Here is an 18,717-nt window from a genome sequence, read left to right as displayed (position 1 = left end):
CTAGTTCTGGTGGGCCACCAAAAGCAATGACAATAGCCTGTATTGCTTTGAGGACCTCTCGGGCCTTCAAGACTAATACTCATATGTCTGAGTCAAAAAAAAAGTATCATACATGTGACTTTTGTTTAATAACCTATGGTTTGTAGAATCAAATTCATTCACCCAGTTGATGAACTTCCATTCATAATTTCTTTCAAGTTTAAAAAATTTTTTGAGTGTTGGGTTGAGGTCTCCTGCTATTTCCTCTGTCCGCATTAGCATGTCTTTTGTTGTCCTTGTTCAGCTCATATTTAGACAGCCATGTTGGTGAGATGTTTTGGGTACAGCTTCTAACATTCATGGACACACAACTAATATATCTTGACCAAAGAAGTCAACATCAAAGCAGATCTGTAAGCTAGGTATACCACTCTTTAGCATATACCCAAAGAACTCTATACATGTATGAAATTTTAGAAAAATATTTTTAATTATTTCTCTTCTTTTTGAGTTTATAATGGAATTACATCATTACTCTTTCTATTCCTTACCTCCTAACCCTCCCATATAACTCTCCTTTCAGACCTTTCTTCTTTGGTGGATTCTTTTTCTAGTCAGGAATCTTCAGCAGTGTCTGCCAGTCCCCATCACCCCATTGTGATCCACAGTTTAAGGAAGATCTAAGGATTTACCATCTGAACCTTCTTTGTGTACTCAGGAGCCAATGACATATACATGGTACACACATTGTTTGAGTAAGAACAAAGGCTCATTCTTACTAGCTTTCCTTTCCAACAACCCAGAATGTGCACTGTTGACTGATGTTTTCTATTTCTGTGGTACTTGGGACTCATTTTACTTTTCTTTTGGTGTACTTTTCTTTATTTCTATGGTAGAATTGGATTTATCCAAGACTAGTCATTTTTCCTGATTCTTCCAAGTTTCCATAGTTGCTTGCTGGTTCTTATTTTTTTTTAATTGAGAATAGATTTATTTTTCTTACATAAATATATCCTGATTATAGCTTCCCATCTCTCTACTTCTCCCAGTTCCTTCTCTTCTCTTCTCTTCTCTTTTCTTCTTCTCTTCTCTCCTCTTCTCTCATCCAGATCCACTTTCTTTAGATCATTAGAAAAAAACAGGCTTCTAAAGGAGAATGATAAAATAAAATATAAGATAAAACAAAACCTAACCTCATAGGCATTGTGCCTATATAACACATTTAGGAATACAAGGCTTAGGCCTAGTCCTTCTTTAATTTTTTTAACTGATTTGAGATGGTTAGCCTGTGAGTTAAGGGCCTATAGCAAATTCATGGTTCTGAGTTTATTGTTAGGGTGTTTTCCATATTTTATTTAGAAATAGCTGAGAGGAGTTAACAGACAACAGTCCAGATTGCCTTATATGGATAATTGGTTTTCAAAACATCAGAAGTCCACAGAATTGACATTACAAACATTTCTGCATTAAGGTTCATTTTGATTAGAGACGTATCTGCTCCTGACAGCTTCCTGTCTTGGATTATAAGAAGAAATTGAGCATCTTTGGAGTTATTCCAGTTGTGGTGAGGCAGACACTAGGCAAGAATGGCCTCTTTTCATCTACAGACAACTTACTGTCCTGAAAAGGACACACTTGCACAATAGTTGACTGATTATATCTGCCAAGACAGAGTAATCAGCCCATAATAATTCTCCATCACTAAGTCTGTCAGATGATCCTGGGCCAGAAGGCTGAAGATTGGATGCTCCAATGTTTTGTAGTATAGGGACTGTCCAGGTGTTCAGTGGTCTCTATAAATTGGCTAAGTTTTAGAAGGTATGCTTTGTGCTTCCCATAATTTTAGTTAATTCAGTCATTCTGGATTTCTGACGGGGTTGAAGACTTATAGTCTCATAGCCAATCCCGGCTATTTACTTTGAGAGAAAAGACTTGAGAGGATGATGTTCAGCTGACATTCATTCTAACGCCAAGAAAAAAAAAAAAAGCCAGGTTCAGAACTAAGTCTTTTAGTTAGGAGAGATAACAGAGGTTCTGGTTAGTTAACAAAATGGTGGACTGGATATTAGGTCTATCTTGTACCTTATTGATACAAATTGGTATAGTTATGCTCTAAGTGTATTGTGAGAGAAAAGTTTTATCTTAACAGGAAGGGTGATATGTAGGAGGAGCTATGGTGGAAGGAATAAGAAGAGGAAGAGGAGGAGTAAGGAGAGGAGGAGGAGCTAGGAGACGAGAGGGGGGAGGGAGATGTTCACGGGGAGGGGGGGGAAAGGGAACATGGAGGCAGATGTTCGCGTGTCTCCGCCAGTCAAAGATAGTTGGTATATCTAGGTTGGGTAATGGGTTACACTTCTGATTGTATGGGCATCTTGTTATTGAGCATTACCAAACTTACAAAGCCTTTGATTAACATTTAAAAAATAAAAATTAAAAATAAAAAAATAAAATAAAAAACAAAAGCTAACACATTTGAATTGAACAAAACAAGCAAAAATAAGGAAAGGAGCCCAAGAGAAGGCATAAGAATAAGAACCAATCCTTCACACACTTAAGAATCTCATAAAAACACTAAACTGGAACCGATAATATATATGCAGAGGATCTAGTACAGACCTGTGCAGGCCCTGTGCATGCTACCTCTGTTTCTGTGAGTTCATATAAGCTTTGCTCACATTGATTCAGAAGGCCATGTTTTCGTGGTATCCTCTATCTTTTTTTGGTTCCTATACTCTTTCTGCTTCCTCTTCTGTGGATTCCCTGAGCCTTGAGGAGAGGGAGTTGATGTGGACACCCTAGACAGCATGAACATTACATATACATACACATATACATATATATATAAACAGTTTGTTCTTAGTAACTATAGCTTTCTTATCTGTAGATTTTAACCCTGTTTACATCATGCTGTACAGTAATTCAATCAACAGAGTGGTTACATACTTCTATAAACAGCCTTGCACCAGTGGTCACATCTTACCTAGCAAGTCAATATTACAGCATGAAGGCTCCAATGCTGGATAACAGTATTGATGTCTCTTCTTCCCCAACAGCTTCCCCAACAGCTCTTTTAGTATCTTCCAATACTATGAATGCTATCAAACAGTTCAAAACATAGTTCTCTACATCCTACAACCAAAGTGTATAGTTTCTTCAGCTATAGAGTCTCAGCAGGTAGCTATGGCTGACAGCCAAGAGCAATGCCAATAGCCTGTCTTATACTGGGTGTCACTGAGTACTCTCTGACAAATAATTTGTATGGGTATAAACTTTGCCTGAAACTGAGATTTTCATTTAATAACCCATTTCTTTCTGATAGGAACATTAATTATTAGTATGGGAGTACTTCTGTCAAACTCATTTTTAAAAATCATAAATTATACTTTAACTTACAAACCTGCTGGGCTTCATGATACATCCTTAGTTTGGGCTAACACAGTATAGTCTGAATTCTGGCTGAGAGCTCTATTTCCTTATATTCACATTCTGTTCTTTCATATTACATGTTTCATAATATCCTTATTGATTTCTTTTACTTCAATTGCAAGATAATAGGTTTCAAAGTAACACAATTCACTTTGGTTACACCTTCTCTGGCATCTCATTTCCACATCCCCATTATCTTCTACCTACTGAAACCCCTCAGCACCCCATATTTCCCATCTTTTTGTTTTTACCTATATTCTACCATCCCTCCTCCCTTAATACATCTGCCTGCCAATGACCCATTTCCAGCTTCCTAGCTTCCATCTATATCTCATGCTAACAACACAAAAAGGAAAAAAATTGAAGCATCGTTCTTCAAATAAGAGAGAAGAACAGTGTTTGTCTTCTGGTACAGTTTTAAATTGAAGAAGAAAGTGTTTTCTTTTAGGTCATGGTTGAAAGCATGTGAACGTTAAGGTCATAAACAGAATTTTATTTCTGCAGCAGCAAGAGAAAAGATATGACAAATCTATCAGCCACCCACCCAGCCAAGAGGATAGTAGAAGAAAATTGGGCTGGTAATAGTCAGGAAAACAGTAAGACCAGAGTAACAACAATAATAATCAATCATGAGTACAGGGAGCAGAACGGAAGAACCACAGTACAGGCAATTTTTTTTTCTCAAAGCCTATTCTCTTACTTCCTTTATTTGACAACTAACAAGACAGAAAATATGAACTGACGCTGTAGTACAGTATAACAGAATGTCCATGTCATCCTTAAAGCCTGGGGTTTGGACTTTAGCCCTGAAAAAAACAAAAGGTAATGTATATGTCTTGAAAAAAAGAAAAGAAAGAAAGAAAGAAAGAAAGAAAGAAGGAAGGAAGGAAGGAAGGAAGGAAGGAAGGAAGGAAGGAAGGAAAAGAAAAAAACAAAAAACCCTATGGTTGTTATCCTCAAAAGAATACATGCTAAAATCCAATAAAAGTTTTATTCATTTTATCTTTATTTTATTTATTTAAAAGTTTTATTTATTTAGGTATATCTACTCTATAATAACAGGTTCTCATTGAAAAACTTCAATGAATTCTTCATGCAATATGCTTGGAGAAGCGTTTCATGTTTTCTTATGGTATGTACGTTTGGAAACATATGTACTGTAGCTTATAGGCATCTGAAACACACAATTGCTCATTACAAAAAAAATCATTTCGAGTAGAAAAAACAAAAGCCATTTAAGTTTCCATCAATGAGTAAATTAATAAATAAAGTCTGATACAATATAACCATTAAATTGTTAGATTGCAGTACTGATAATATAGCAAAATGTTACTATAATACCTGAAAAAAAGCAGATTATGAAATTGTATGCTTACAAAGATCTAAGCAATAGTTACAACTTTTTTTTTAAAAAAGGAAGCAAGTAATAGAGAGATTTCTCACTGGTTAAGGGTACATGCTACTCTAGCATGAGAAGTGGAGCTTGGACTCCATTACTCACATAAAACACCAGGCATTCCACACACAATTGTTAACTCCAGGACTGAGGGTTATGGGCTCTATTATGCCATGTTATGGACTCTGTCCATGGACAATAGCACACACACACACACACACACTCTCACATGTACATACTTGCATATATACTCACACAGGTACATATAAATGTACACATAAATAAATAATTTTTAATGAAGCAAAAATACTATCAGAAACGTTAAAAGGATATCACTAAGCAGTAAGATTAGAAACACCTTTTTAAAATTTTTTTTATTTTATTGTATTGTTTGTACATTGTTATTACATAGTTATCATGCATAACATAAAAAAGTTTGTTTTATTTCTTGTATAAAGTACTTACTAGCATGTAACAGAGCATTGAAATTTTACTCTCTAATGAAGACAGATAGAGGAAACTGGGGAGGAAGATGACCTTTACTGACCTAAGAGAGTTCCACAGAAATCTCGGACAGCTAACTTGTTGAACCAATAAAATTCAAAACCAGCCTTCCACTCCTGCCTGGTCCGTTTGGCTGGGGCAGACACATAGCTGGTCTGCTCCTGTGGAGATACTGAATCCTGAGCCATCCTAGAGGAGCTACTGTACTCAGAACAGTGGGTAAGAACCTTCATGCACTATCCCATGCCCCAGAATTACAACTGGGAGCCAGGGGTGCTCAGGAACCATCAGCCACCCAACCCCTGTCCCCCTGGAATACTACTTCCCTTCTGCCCCGCACCTGGTCTTTTTGGTTGGGGCAGATACCTAGCTGGCCTGCTTCTGTGGAGACACCTTATCCTGAGCCATCCTAGAGGAGCCACTGCACGCAGAGCAGTGTACAACATACCAGTAGCCATTCTAAAGGAGTCACTCCACTCAGACCAGTGAATACCTAGCTGGTCTGCCCCTGTGAAGACACCATATCCTGAAACATCCTACAGGATCCACACTACTCAGAGTAGCAGGATTTCTGGATATCAGAGGTGGCCTGAGTCCCAGGAGTTCTTCCACCCAGGAGCTTAGGATCACAAGACCACAGAGACATCTGGACTCTGAGGAGTTCTGACACAAGCAAGATAACTGGAAACACAGACTCCAGTCAGACACAGTGAGGGCAGGTAACACTAGAGTTAACCAGATGGTCAAAGGCAAGCACAAGAAAATAAGCAACAGAAACCAAAGTTACTTGGCATCATCAGTAACCAGTTCTCCCAACATAGCAAGCCCTGGACACCCCATCACACCTGAAAAGCAGGATTCAGAATTAAAATCACTTCTCACGAGGATGATAGAGGATTTTAAGGAGGACATAAGTAACTCCCTTAAAGAAGAACAGGAAAGCCCAAGTAAACAGGTAGAAGCCCTTAAAGAGGAAACACAAAAATCCCTTAAAGAACTGCAAGAAAACACAATGAAGGAATTAAACAAAACCATTCAGGATCTGAAAATGGAAATAAAAATAATAAAGAAATCTCAAAGGGAGACAACCCTGGAGATAGAAAACCTAGGAAAGAGATCAGGAGTCATAGACTCAAGCATCACCAATCGAGTACAAGAGATAGAAGAGAGAATCTCATGTGCAGAAGATACCATGGAAAACATTGACACGACTGTCAAAGAAAATGCAAAATGCAAAAAACTCCAAACATCCAGGAAATCCAAGACATGATTAGAAGACCAAACCTAAGGATAATAGGTATAGATGAGAGTGAAGATCCCCAACTTAAAGGGCCAATAAATATCTTCAACAAAATTATTGAGGAAAACTTCCCTAACCTAAAGAGCGAGATGCCCATAAGCATACAAGAAGCCTACAGAACACCAAATAGACTAGACCAGAATAGAAATACTTCCCGTCATATAATAATCGAAACATCAAATACACAAAACAAAGAAAAAAAACTAAAAGCAGTAAGGGAAAAAGGTCAAGTAACATATAAAGTCAGACTTATAAGAATTACACAAGACTTCTCACCAGAGACTATAAAAGCCAAAAGAGCCTAGACTGACATCATACAGACCCTAAGAGAACACAAATGCCAGCCCAGACTACTATTCCCAGCAAAACTCTCAATAACTATAGATGGAGAAACCAGGATATTCCATGACAAAAGCAAATTTGCACAATAGCTTCCCACAAACCCAGCACTTCAAAGATAATTGATGGAAAACGCCAACACAAGGAGGGAAACTACAACCTAGAAAAATCAAGGAAGTAATCTTCCAACAACCCCAAAAGAAGATAGCTGTACAAACCTAATTTTACCTCTAATAACAAAAATAACAGAAAGCCAAAATCATTTTTCCTTAATATCTCTTAACATCAAGGGACTCAACTCTCCAATAAAAAGATGCAGACTATCAGACTGGATACACAAACAGGACCCAGAATTTTGCTGCACACAGGAAACGCACCTCAGTGACATAGACAAATACTACCTCAGAGTAAAAGGATGGAAAACAATTTTCCAAGCAAATGATCCCAAGAAACAAGCTGGAGTAGCCATTCTAATATCAAATAAAATTGACTTTCAACCAAAAGTAATCAAAAAAGATAAGGAAGGACAATTCATACTCATCAAAGCAAAAATCTACCAAGGTGAACTGTCAATTCTCAACATCTATTCTCCAAATCCAAGGACACCTACATACATAAAAGAAACTTTACTAAAGCTCAAAACACACATTACACCTCACACAATAATAGTGGGGGATTTCAGCACCTCACTCTCAGCAATGGACAGGTCATGGAAACAGAAACTAAACTGAGACACTTTGAAATTAACAGAAGTTATGAACCACATGGATTAAACAGATATCTATAGAACATTTCACCCTAAGACAAAAGACCTTTTTCTCAGCACCTCTTGGTATCTTCTCCAAAATAGACCATATAATTGGTCACAAAACAGGCCTCTACAGATACAAAAAGATTGAAACAGTTCCTTGCATCCTATCAGATCATCACAGACTAAGACTGGTCTTTAATAATGACAAAACCAATGGAAAACCCGCGTGCACATGGAAACTGAACAACTCTACTCAATGATGACTTGGCCAAGGAGGAAATAAAGAAAGAAATTAAAGACTTTTTAGAATTTAATGAAAATGAGGACACATCATACCAAAACTTGTGGGACTCCATGAAGGCAGCGCTAAGAGGAAAACTCATAGCTCTAAGTGTCTACAAAAAGAAACTGGAGAGAGCATACAGTAACAACTTGACAGGACACATAAAAGCTCTAGAACAAAAAGAAGCAAATACACCCAAGAGGAGTAGACATCAGTAAATAATCAAACTCAGGGCTGAAATCAACCAAATAGAAACAGAAACAACAATATAAAATATCAACAAAAGCAGGAGCTGGTTCTTTGAGAAAATCAACAAGATAGATAAACCCTTAGCCAGATTAACCAGAGGGTACAGAGACAGTATCCAAATGAATAAAATCAGAACTGAAAACGGAGACATAACAACAGAAACTGAGGAAATTCAAAAAATCATCAGATCCTACTACAAAGGCCTATACTCAACAAAACTGGAAAACCTGGATGAAATGGACAACTTCCTAGACAGATACCAGGTACCAAAGTTAAATCAGGAGCAAATAAACCATCTAAACAGTCCCATAACCCCTAAGGAAATAGCATCAGTCATTAAAAATCTCCCCACTAAAAAAAGCCCAGGGTCCAGATGGTTTTAGTGCAGAATTCTATCAGACCTTCAAGGAAGACCTAATTCCAATTCTCTTCAAACTATTCCACAAAATAGAAACAGAAGGAGCACTACCGAATTCGTTCTATGAAGCTACAATTACACTCATACCTAAAACTCACAAAGATCTAACAAAGAAAGAGTACTTTCAGACCAATCCCCCTTATGAACATCGATGCAAAAATACTCAATAAAATTCTAGCAAATCGAATCCAAAAACACATCAAAACAATCATCCCTCATGATCAAGTAGGTTTTATCCCGGGAATGCAGGGATGGTTCAATATTCGGAAATCCATCAATGTAATCCACTATATAAACAAACTCAAAGAAAAAACCACATGATCATCTCACTAGATGCTGAGAAAGTCTTTGACAAAATTCAACATCCCTTCATGGTAAAAGTCTTGGAAAGATCAGGAATTCAAGGCCCCTACCTAAACATAGTAAAAGCAATATACAGCAAACCAGTAGCCAACATCAAACTAAATGGAGAGAAACTTGAAGCAATACTACTAAGATCAGGCACTAGATAAGGCTGCCCACTCTCCCCCCACCTATTCAATATTGTACTGGAAGTCCTAGCCAGAGCAATTAGACAACAAAAAGAAGTCAAAGGGATACAAATAGGAAAGGAAGAAGTCAAAATATCACTATTTGCAGATGATATGATAGTATACTTAAGTGACCCCCAAACTTCCACCAGAGAACTCCTAAACCTAAACTTGATAAACAACTTCAGCAAAGTGGCTGGTTATAAAATCAACTCAAACAAATCAGTAGCCTTCCTCTACATGAAAGATAAACAGACTGAAAAAGAAATTAGGGAAATGACACCCTTCACAATAGTCACAAATAATATAAAATACCTAGGTGTGAATCTAACAAAGCAACTGAAAGACCTGTATGACAAGAACTTCAAGTTTCTGAAGAAAGAAATTGAGGAAGATCTCAGAAGATGGAAAGACCTCCCATGTTCATGAATTGGCAGGATTAATATAAAAAAAAATGGCCAACTTGCCAAAAGCAATCTACAGATTCAATGCAATCCCCATTAAAATCCCAACTCAATTCTTCACAGAGTTAGAAAAGGAAAGTCTCAAATTCATTTGGAATAACAAAAAACCCAGGATAGTGAAAACTATTCTCAACAACCATCCCTGACCTCAAGCTGTTCTACAGAGCAATAGTGATAAAAACTACATGGTATTGGTACAGAGACAGGCAGGAAGATCAATGGAATAGAATTGAAGACCCAGAAATGAACCCACACTCCTATGGTCACTTGATCTTTGACAAAGGAGCTAAAACTGTCCAGTGGAAAAAGGACAGCATTTTCAACAAATGGTGCTGGTTCAACTGGAGGACAACATGTAGAAGAATGAAAATTGATCCATTCTTATCTCCTTGTACAAAGCTCAAGTCTAAGTGGATAAAGGACCTGCACATAAAACCAGATACACTGAAACTTATAGAAGAGAAGGTGGGGAAGAAACGCGAATACTTGGGCACAGGGGGAAAGTTCCTGAACAGAACACCAATGGCATATGCTTTAAGATCAAGAATTCACAAATGGGACTTCATAAAATTGCAAAGTTTCTGTAAGGCAAAGGACACTGTCAATAAGACAAAATGACAACCAACAAATTGAGAAAAGATCTTTACCAATCCTACATCTGATAGAGGGCTTATATCCAATATATACAAAGAACTCAAGAAATTAGACTCCAGACAACCAAATAACCCTATTAAAAAATGGGGTATAGAGCTTAACAAAGAATTTTCAACTGAGGAAACTCAAATGGCCGAGAAGCACCTAAAGAAATGTTCAGTATCCTTAGTCGTCAGGGAAATGCAAATCAAAACAACCCTGAGATTCCATCTCACACCAGTCAGAATGGCTAAGATTAAAAACTCAGGTGATAGTAGATGCTGGTGAGGGTGTGGAGAAAGAGGAATACTCCTCCATTGTTAGTGGGACTGCAAGATGGTGCAATCACTTTGGAAATCAGTGTGGCGGTTCCTCAGAAAATTGGACATAGCATTACCTGAGGATCCAGCTATATCACTCCTGGGCATATACTCAGAAAATGCTCTAACATATAACAAGGACATATGCTCCACTATGTTCACAGCAGCCTTATTTATAATAGCCAGAAGCTGAAAAGAACCCAGATGTCCTTCAACTGAGGAACGGATACAAAAAATGTGGTACATTTACACAATAGAGTATTACTCAGCTATTAAAAACAATGAATTCGAGAGATTCTTAGGTAAATGGATGGAACTAGAAAATATCATCCTGAGTGAGGTAAGCCAATCACAAAAGAACATACATGGTATTCATTCACTCACTGATTATTGGATATTAGCCCAGAACCTTGAAATAACCAAGATTCAACTCACAGAGCGCATGAAGCTCATGAAGAAGAAATACCAAGTAGGGGTGCTTTGATCCTTCATAGAATGAGTAACAAATTACTCAAGGGAGCAAATATGGAGACAAAGTGAGGGACAGAAACTGAAGGAGGGGCCGTCTGGAGACCATTCCACGTGGGTATCCATCCCATGTGCAGTCACCAAAGGTAGATGCTGATGTGGAAGTCAGGAAGTGCATGCTGACAAGAGCCTGATATAGATGTCTCCTTAGAGGTCTGCAAGAGTCTGACATATTCAGAGGCAGATTGAACTGATCATGGGGTTCCCAGTGGAGGAGTTAGAGTGAAGACTGTAGGAGCTGAAAGGGTTTGCAGCCCCATGAGGAGACCAACAATACCAACCAACCAGAGCTCCCAGAGTCTAAACCACCAGCTTGGGAGCACTTAAGGGGGGATCCATGGCTCCAGCTGAATATGTAAGGGTGGAAGGCCCTGTCGAGCACAGGTGGGAGAAGAGATCCTTGGTCTCATGAAGGCTGTATGCCCCAGTGGGTGGGAACTTGAGGGTGGGGAGGTGGGAGTAGGGGGGTAGGTAGGGGCACATCTGCAGAGAAGCAGGAGGAGGGGTGAGGGTATAGGGGGTTCCTGGGCGGGGTGGGGGGGAATGGAGTACGGGGATAACGTGTGAAATGTAAATAAAACATCCAATAAAAAAACCAATGCACATCAAAAATAGGTAATAAAAATGTGTATATTGAAAAAAAATAAATCATTGTCCCCTTTTTATGAAAAAATAAATAAATAAATAAAATTCAAAACCAGAACAAAATCCACCCACCCTAAGTAGTTATTTGGCCTCATAATGGCAGAGACATCAGTCCTAGTTTGTCAGGGAAAGAATCAACTCCTATTCTTATTCTTCACTTGCTTATGCCTCAAGTTTATGGGAACAAGATAATAAATAAACAAATGAGTCAATACATCAAAAAAGTGGAAGAGATGCTCAGTGTAATAAAGGGCGTCAGAAAGTTCTTAAGGGCTATAAATTTTAAGGGAGTTGAGAATTAAAGGGTTCTTTAGCCATGGAACAAGAATATCTACATAACACAGTTGAAATTGACCTACTAACCCATATTCCACCCTAACCTGATAACTCCCTCATTGACATTACCAGTCATTAGCCCATTTTTTAACAAGGATCCTTTGGCTCTTTTTGTTTCAAGAAAAACTTTGTACCATGGATATCTCATTTGTCACTTCCAGCTCTGAACTATTGCTTCATTTGGCCAAGATCTTATTCATCTATAGCCTTGAAGAACGTTCAAATAGGCTCACAGTTAATCTTCTATAAATGCACAAGGCTGCCAAGGACCCTCATTAGAAGTCCAATGGCTCATAGTCCATTTTATTATATACTCTGCATCTCTAGGCACTGTAAAAATTTTGAACCTACCTCATTTTTGCTCTCTAGTCATTTATACATTTTTCTAGACAGTATGAACTCTTCAAATTGAAAACTACCCAACCACGGTCTTCCCTGTCAGCATTTGAATATAGGTAATGCTAAGCACAGTTTAATGCTTCTATTATATATTACTTTAATCAGGATTACTTATTAATCTGACCTTTATAAGAAACTTAGATTTTCTATGTATTTTTTACTCTGAATGACAGTTCAATGAACAATATTTTGGATGTTAATCAACTATAATCTGTGTAATTCCCGAAGTAAATTGTGATACAAATTCTTTCCTATGAACAATGTGGAGTGATTTAACAGAAAGGACTTGGGTAGCTACCTAGTGTCTAAATCACTTTATTGAATTTTATTTGAACTCTTGGAAAGGGGAATGGATAGGAGAAAGTTTTAAGCTTTCTTGGGGGTTACCAAGGACTTGCTTCTCTTGGTCATACTATGTAATATCCACAAATGTCTTTGGCTTTCAGAGAAGCCTTAGAGTACTTGAAGGAAAAACACAAGACATGGCCATCTCTACAGTTTTCCAAGCTCTGCCTTCTCTTCAGCACTGGAAGTAATCAAATAGGTCAACAGAAGCCACTACAACCCCAGTCTGGCTCTGGAAGACACTATCTAGGAAAGTCAGGTTAACCTGACTCAAAGGAGAAGCCTTTGTCACTTGTGTCAGTCTCTCATTTTCTTGCTACTCTCTTACAGTGAAAGGTGTTAATTCATACTAAATTGTTAGAAGCTATTCCTCAGTAGAACATAAGCAATTTACAGAAGACAATCTGTCTTCCTATAAGTTTCTGAAAAAAAAAATTGTTTTTTGTTTCACTTGTTATAGTTTCAATTTCTAAGACAATGTTCAGCATGTAAATGTATTTAGTGAAAATTTTAAATTACTAAAACAAACTCAAAACCATTAACTTAGAATAATATCTACAGGTGAAATATCCTGTTAAGAAAATACGTGGCTCCAGGCCAGGAAAATGTAGACTGATTGCAGATCTAGATACTCAAGTCCACTCCTCCAGATCCAGTCCTCACTTCTCATCACCAGGTATCTAGCAAAACATATGCTGAAGTCTCCCTTTTCTCTCTCACCCCATCCCCAACAGATCACAAAGATCTTCTCCTCCAGCCTTCCCATACCCAACTCATCCCATTATCCCAGCCTCCAACACCAGCAGACATTCCTTGGGAACACACCCGCTGAGCAGGTAAGGGAAACAAGTCCACAGAAAATTTCCTACCAGTCAGCTTACAACTATCACGTTTATCTAAAATCCAAAGAAGAAACAGAAACCAAGAAACAAAAATACCATCCAACAAAGACAGAACCAGATATTAGCACTTAGATCCACAATCATCCCAATTCCAGATGCATAGATACCAGCATAAAAACGCAATAACAAGGCAATGTGTCTCCGCTAGAGCCCAGACATCCTAGCTCAGCAGGCCCTGACTATTGCAACCTAGCTGAAGCCCATTAAGATCTTAAAATGGGCTGAATAAAGATGATAAAGGAATTCAAACAAGAACTACAGAGGCAAGGCTCACCAACAGACTATAACAGATGGAAGAAAGAATCTCAGGCATTGAAGATACAATAAAAGAAATGGATATATTAGTCAAAGAAAATGTTAAATTAAAAAAAACTCCTGTTACAAAACATCCAGGAAATCTTGGATATTATAAAAAGTCCAAATCTAGAGATAACTGTAATAGGAGCATGAGAAGAAACCCAGTTCAAAATACTGGAAGCTGGTGTAGCCGTTTTAAAATCTAACAAACATATTTCAACCCAAAATTAATCAGAAGAGATAGGAAAAGAAACCACATATTAATCAAAGGAAAATTCCATCAAGAACACATTCTAATTCTTATCTTCTATGCCCTAGACACAAAGGCAACGAAATTTGTAAAAGAAACAGTACTAAGGCTTAAATCACATATTGATCCACATATACTGAAAGTGAGAGATGTTAATAACCCACATTCACCAAAATATAAGTCATCTAGAAAAGAGTTAAACAGAAAAATATTGGAGCTAACAGATACTATAAATGAAATGGGCTGAACAGATATTTATAGAACTTTCATCCAAACACAAAAGAATATAACTTCTTCTTTGCACCTCATGGAACCAATAGTTGACCACATACTTGGATACAAGGCAATTTTCAACAAATATGAGAAAACTGAAATAAGTCTTTGCATTTTATCAGACCACCACAGATTAAAGCTATATACCAACAACAGAAACAACAGAAAGCTCATAAACTCATGGAAACTGAATAACTCTCTGCTAAATGAAAAAAAATGAATCAAAGCAGAAATAAAAAAAAATTTTAAGACTTTCTACAATTGAATGAAAATGAATATACAACATACCCAATTTATGGGACACAATGAAAGAGGTTCTAAGAGGCAAATTCATAGTACTGAGTGTGCACATAAAAAAAAGAAAGAAAGAAAGAAAGAAAAAAGGACTAGAGGGATCCCATGCTAGAAACTTAATAACACAGCTCTAGAACAAAAAGAAATCACACACGAAGGAGTAAATAGCAAGAAACATCCAAACTCAGGGCTGAAATCAATGAAATAGAAACAAAGAGACCAATAAAAAGAAGTTGGTTCTTTAAGAAAATCAGTAAGATAAACAAACCCTTATCCAAATTAACTAAAAGCTAGAAAAAGAATATCCAAATTAACAAAATCAAAAATGAAAAAGGAGACATAACAACAGACACTGAGGAAATCTAGAGAATCATAAGGACACACACACACACACACAAACCTGTACTCTACTAAAGTGAAAAAAATCTAAAAGAAATGGCTAATTTTCTCAATAGTCACCACTTACCAAAGCAAAATAAAACTCAGATAAGCAATGTAAACAGACCTAAAAACCCTAGTGAAATAGAAACAATCATTAAAGATCTCCCAACCAAAAAATTTCCCAGAACCAAATGAGTTTAGCACAGAATTTTAACAGACTTTCAAAGCAGGGTTAATGACATTAAAGTATTCCACAAAATAAAAACAAAAGAAATATTGCCCAATTTGTTTTATGAAGCCAGTTATCCTGATAGTAACGACATAAATGCCCAACAAGGAAAGAAAAGTACAGACCAGTTTCCCTCAGATAGTGCAAAACTATTCAATACTTACAAGCTGAATCTAAGAACATATCAAAAAGATCATCTAACATGATCAAGTACACTTCTTAATAGAGATGCAGGGGTGTTTTAATGTGAGAAAATCAATAAATATAATCCATCTTATAAAGAAACTGAAAGACAGAAAACGTGATCATCTCATTAGATACAGAAGGTGGCTCTGACAAATCCAAACCTCCTTCATGATAAAAGTCTGGCCAAGAAGAGGGATCTTAGGGACATATGTGAACACAATAAAAGCAGTTTGCAGCAACTCCACAGCCAAAATCAACATAACAGAAAGAAACTCAAAGTAATTCTACTAAAATGAGGAACAAGACAAGGTTATCAACTCTCTCCATACCTGTTTAAATTGTATTGGAAGTCTTAGCTAGAACAATAAGATCACTGGAGGAGATCAGAAGTATACAAGTTAGAAAGGAAGAAGTCAAAGCATCATTATTTGCAGATGATAAGATAGTATACATAGTGACCCTAAAAATTCCACCAGGGAACTCTTAGAGCTGATAAACACTTTCAGCAAAGTAGTTGTATACAAAATTAACCCACAAAAATCAGTAGCTCTCCTATATTGAAATGACAAACGGACTGAGAAAAAAATCAGGGAAACACCCTTCAGAATAGCCCCCAAAAGTATAAAGTAGCTTTGGGTAACCAATCAAGTGAAAGACATATATGATAAAAACTTCAAATCTTTGAAGGGAGAAATTGAAAAGGATATCAGAAGATGGAAAGATCTTTCATGTTTGTAGATTGGTAGACTGGCATGTAAAAATGGCGATCCAACCAAAACCAATCTATAATTCAGGGCAATCCTCACCAAATTTCCAACACAATTCTTCACAGATCTTGAAAGGACAGTTCTCAGCTCCATATGGAAATACAACAAAAACCAGGTTAGCTAAAACAGCCTTTTACTATAAAACTACTGGTGTTCTCACTATGCCTAAGTTTAAGTTATACACAAAGTGATAGTAATGAAAACTGCATAGTATTGGCATAAAAACAGATACGTTCATCAACGGAATCAAATTGAAGACACAGACATAAATCCACAAACCTATAAATACCTGATATTTTATAAATAAGCCAGAAATATGCACTGGAAAAAAGATGGCATTTTCAACAAAAGGTGCTGAGTGTCAGCATTGACGCAGAAACGTACACTCTGAACAGAAGACTTACCGGCAGGCGTTAGGATCGACAGTTAATAATAAATGGGACCTCCTGAGGAGTAGTATAGGAACTTAGTGCAGTAGAAACTTCCTAAAATATGTAAAGGTTATCCTAATGAGGTTTCTTAATAAAATGAGAGACAGAGTCCCAACTAGCTACATTTTGTCACCATACAGCTTCCAGTACAGGGACTGCAATACTTCCAATTGAGTTGTTGACCAAGGAGAGGGACCCATGGCAAGCCCAAACAACCTAGTTTGTTACCAAGACAAATAGATTGCTCTCTACAACTGACAGGAGGTCTCCATTACTGAAGACAATACTCACACAATGCATTGAACATGGAGATCACAGGTTTCGTAGCTGAGTTAGTGTTACATTTGTTTTTTATTAGCCTGAATAGTACCTTCCTGTACCAATGTCACTAGAACATGTGGATGAAAGTTCTATGTAGGCACTTAACTTGACGTCTCTGTGTTCATGTTTAGAGATTAAATAGCCTAGAGACCTAGGGTAGAAACAAGCACCACTGGTGAAAAAATAACAATAAAACGACTTCTACTCATAGATCAGTGTCATCATCAGAGAGGCTTCCTCCTGAAACCAATGGGAACAAGCACACAGATGCACAGCCAGACATTCAGCAGAGAGAGACCTTGGGACACATAGCTCTGAACTGTATGTCTCCATCAAACTCCCCCGCTGGGAGCTCAGAAAATCCCTTAGAAGAAGAGGTAGAAATAGTGTTGGCAGCAGAGGGGAAGCTGGGAGAACAAGGCTTTCTGAATCAGCTGAGCAATATGAGCTCACAGAGACTGAAGCAGCAAGCACAGGGCCTACCTGGGTCTGCACTATGATCTCTGAGTATAAATTATAGCTTTTAGTACTTTATGAGACTTTTCAGTGTGCGGATGAGTGGGTCTTTGATTCCTGTACCTTCCCTTGGGGCTCTTTTCTTTCTGTTGTGTTGCATTGCGTTGTCCAAATTGTCTTATTTTATTTTCCCAAGCTTGGTTGTTATCTCTTAGAAACTTATTCTTTTCTTATGAGGAAGAAAAGATGTGAATCCAGATGAGAGGGAAGATGGGTGTAGAGCAAAACTGAAATCAAGATATATTATAAAGTAAGGAAGAACTTTTTAAAAACTACAGTCGCTGTCTTTGGGTTTGGAGCTGCATTAAGGGTGACTTACATTCAAAGGGAGCAGAGATGCGGTCAATAAGAGACAGCAAAGGTGACTATGCAGAGGGGTTGACAACTGTGTTCTACAAGGAAGCATTAGGCCAGATTGCAGATTCACTAAGACATAAGCAACGTAGCCTTAGTAAAGCTCAGTTGATTCAGAAAGCCTTATTCTCCTGGCTTCCCCTCTGCCTCACACTATTTCTGTCTCATCTTCTAAGAAATTTTCTGAGCTCCCAGAGGAGGGGTTTGATGGAGACACACATTTCAGAGCTATGTGTCCCAAGATCTCTCTCTACTGAATGTCTGGCTGTGCATCTGTGTGTTTGTTCCCAATCTCAGAGGAAATTAAGGTTCCTCTTGAAAGTTTTGTCCACAACAATAGATTATTGTTATACTGGTAAAGTTAAGAAAGATTTTAAAGATATTTTTATTCTTTCTAAAAAGACTCTTGTCCTTTTATTTTATTTTCTGTTTACTTAAATAGATTTCTCATATAATGAATCCTGGTTATGTTTTCCCCTCCCTCTACTCCTTCCAGTTCCTCCTCACCTCCCTCTCATCTGGATCTACTCCCTTTCTGCCTCTCATCAGAAGGCAAAGCCCTTCTGCCCCTGCCTGGTCCTCTGGGCTGGAGCAGACACAGAGTCGGTCTGCTCCCGTCCTGTTGAGAAACTGAATCCTGAGTCATCCAGGAGCCACTGCACTCAGAGCAG

This window comes from Grammomys surdaster, unplaced genomic scaffold, assembly GCF_004785775.1.
Source record: "Grammomys surdaster isolate TR1022 unplaced genomic scaffold, NIH_TR_1.0 126248, whole genome shotgun sequence".
NCBI classification, from domain to species: Eukaryota; Metazoa; Chordata; class Mammalia; order Rodentia; family Muridae; genus Grammomys; species Grammomys surdaster.
Note: the sequence above shows the minus strand (reverse complement) of the source record.